The following is a 3,710-nucleotide window of genomic DNA, read 5'->3' as shown; positions in this document are numbered from 1 at the left end:
AAACAGACTTCCATTAATTATGTGATCTATATATAAATTGTCTCCCTTGTATATATATATATATATATATATATATATATATTTCCTTAAAAAAATCACTTCTGATTATTATGTCATCTATATACAAATTGTCTCCCGTGAATATATATACAAAATAACTTCTAATCATTATGTGATGTATATATAAATTGTCTCCCTTGAATATATATAGATATAGATTAAATATATATATATATATGCATTTCAATTAAAAAAATAACTACTAATTATGTCATCTATATACAAATTGTCTCCCTTGAATATATATATATATATATATATATATTTCAAGTAAAAAAATAACTTCTAATAATTATGTGATCTATATATATACCAATGATGCTTGCATGTGCTCCATAGTTTTATATAGCTGTGTAGTAAGTTTAAAAATTGCTTTGTTTAATTATACAAGACGATTTTACTTTAAGAGTGCTCAATGCATTTAAAGAGCTTTGTAGTAAGAGTTGAAAACATTTTTGCAATTATTTTAGACAAATCTACTTCCAGAGTGCTCAATATATTAGTAGAGCTAAATAAAACATTTGAGAAACAGATATGGCATTTCAACTGCATAAATTTATTTTGACAGAGTACAATACATTAGTAGAGCTAAATATACACTTTCAAAAACATGTATGGCAATTCAGCTACACAAATATACTTAAGAGTGCTCAATAGATTAGTAGACGAAAGCATAAAATTCAGAAAACATGAGGAGCTCTGCAGTATGTTTTGAAAACCTAAATGTCAATATGTAAGTATAGATATACTGTAAGTTTTTAATATATATATATATATATATATATATATATATATATATATATATATATATATATATATATATATATGACAAGTATTTGAAACAAATTTCCTATTTGAGTGCCTAATATATTTGAGAGCTCTATGGTAACTTTATAAAACATATTTCAAAATTATGTTAGATAAATTGTCTTTGAGAGTGCTCATTTAATTAAGTAGAGTTCTGCATTAGTTTTGGGGTATGGTTCTCACTTTATTAGGGCAATAACTTGGACACATTATACTATGGACAAATCCATTGAGGACAATCAAAGGTAACCTGTTTTTTTCGACTCTGCTGAATAAGACTCATCCGTCTTGGTTCACTCTTGGGACATTAAAACAAAAAAGGTGAAGAATTAAAAAAAGAATGCAAAAATGTAAATGTCTTTGCAACTCATTCATTTTCACTTTCATAAAACAAAAACATCTGTAAAAACTTGATAAAAGAATGCACAAACAATAAAATACAAATTTGCTGTCTTGGAATCTGAAATCAGTAGAAACATCCCCTACTGAAATTCCTGCACACCTCAAAAAAAAAAAAAAAAAAGATTCCTTCCCAATGCAATACTTTTCAAGCAATTACAGTGTCAGACTTGGTACTGGAATGACTCTGTAAACTGAAAAAATATACATAATAAAAAATGTTAAGCAAAATTAATTCATGTTAACACCTCTCCCAACACCACAGATTAACTACAAAAATACTTGATAAAACAAGACACAATTACAAATGTGTATGAAAAAAATTAAAATAAAAAAAAAAAAAAAAATCAACCAAGCAATTGCTCATGATTTTCTGGTGTTTGATGGAATGTGAGTAGGCATACAGCCTGGATAATTTTCCAAGGTAAGTGATGATATTCATCATTATTGTCTTTTTGGATTAGTTCAGATATATCTCATAACTATAATTGTTTTATGTATATATTTATATGTCTAGATGTTATGTCTGCTATTTGCATGTTCCCTATAGAAAAAAAGCTACATAAAATCTACAAGTGTATTCTGATGTAAAATTAACTAGTAAATACAATGCTTGTGTTCCTGATATATCAACTATTTCTTATTAGCATATAAGTTGAATCATGAAATGTATCTCCCTTGCCTGTCTCTCTTTATACCTCTGTATTTATCTAGATCTGTCTATCTCTCTTTTCTTATTCTATATCCCTATTCCTCGCCTTGCTATCCACTATGTGTGAACTTATAAATTTCAACATGTCTAGATTGATAAGCTTCTCATTTACCGGTACCTAACTCCCGTTTTGAAGTTAGAAGTTTTAACTTGATTACACATTTATATGCCAAGGCATCGATGAGGCACATCCAGACGCCAACCTACACGGTGCAGAGAAAGGACAGAAAAAAAACTAAGTCCCGATGTGCCTAGCAGATTAGAAGGCATTTTGCTACGCCTACATTCACCCAACATGGCAGTAGGCGTCGATCGGGCACTTCCAGACACTTATTTACACTGTTTTGAACTTAGAAATTTAAATTGAATACTCGTGGACATGTGTTGGTCTAGTAGCTCCTCATCTACCTATACCTACGTCCGCCCCTGTAAGGACTTAGAAATTTTTCAATTGAATACACGCTGAGATGCCTTGGTCTATAAGATTGTCACCTATCTATACCTACATCCCCTCTTGTTTGGACTTAGAAATTTTTCAATTGAATACACGCTGAGATGCCTTGGTCTATAAGATTGTCACCTATCTATACCTACATCCCCTCTTGTTTGGACTTAGAAATTTTTCAATTGAATACACTCTGAGATGCGTTGGTCTATAAGATTGTCACCTATCTATACCTACATCCCCTCTTGTTTGGACTTAGAAATTTTTCAATTGAATACACTCTGAGATGCCTTGGTCTATAAGATTGTCACCTATCTATACCTACATCCCCTCTTGTTTGGACTTAGAAATTTTTCAATTGAATACACTCTGAGATGCCTTGGTCTATAAGATTGTCACCTATCTATACCTACATCCCCTCTTGTTTGGACTTAGAAATTTTTCAATTGAATACACGCTGAGATGCCTTGGTCTATAAGATTGTCACCTATCTATACCTACATCCCCTCTTGTTTGGACTTAGAAATTTTTCACGTGAATACACGCTGAGATGCCTTGGTCTATAAGATTGTCACCTATCTATACCTACATCCCCTCTTGTTTGGACTTAGAAATTTTTCAATTGAATACACGCTGAGATGCCTTGGTCTATAAGATTGTCACCTATCTATACCTACATCCCCTCTTGTTTGGACTTAGAAATTTTTCAATTGAATACACGCTGAGATGCCTTGGTCTATAAGATTGTCACCTATCTATACCTACATCCCCTCTTGTTTGGACTTAGAAATTTTTCAATTGAATACACGCTGAGATGCCTTGGTCTATAAGATTGTCACCTATCTATACCTACATCCCCTCTTGTTGGACTTGGAAATTTTTCAATTGAATACACGCTGAGATGCCTTGGTCTATAAGATTGTCACCTATCTATACCTACATCCCCTCTTGTTTGGACTTAGAAATTTTTCAATTGAATACACGCTGAGATGCCTTGGTCTATAAGATTGTCACCTATCTATACCTACATCCCCTCTTGTTGGACTTGGAAATTTTTCAATTGAATACACGCTGAGATGCCTTGGTCTATAAGATTGTCACCTATCTATACCTACATCCCCTCTTGTTTGGACTTAGAAATTTTTCAATTGAATACACGCTGAGATGCCTTGGTCTATAAGATTGTCACCTATCTATACCTACATCCCCTCTTGTTGGACTTGGAAATTTTTCAATTGAATACACGCTGAGATTCCTTGGTCTATAAGATTGTCACCTATCTATACC

General features: G+C 32.1%; 1 protein-coding gene across 1 annotated transcript in view; it reads left to right on the top strand.

The window, feature by feature from the left end:
* The first annotated feature begins 900 nt into the window (after positions 1-900).
* Positions 901-3,710, top strand: part of LOC145270603 (uncharacterized) — a 96,672-nt gene continuing 93,862 nt past the window's right edge. Inside the window, exon 1 of the mRNA XM_080126231.1 lies at positions 901-1,690. The gene's annotated coding sequence lies outside the window, so the exon portion shown is untranslated. The remainder of the gene's footprint in view (positions 1,691-3,710) is intronic.

Source organism: Euprymna scolopes, chromosome 46, assembly GCF_053919585.1.
Source record: "Euprymna scolopes isolate OS-2025 chromosome 46, ASM5391958v1, whole genome shotgun sequence".
NCBI lineage: Eukaryota > Metazoa > Mollusca > Cephalopoda > Sepiida > Sepiolidae > Euprymna > Euprymna scolopes.
This window is presented reverse-complemented; position numbering and strand designations above follow the sequence as displayed.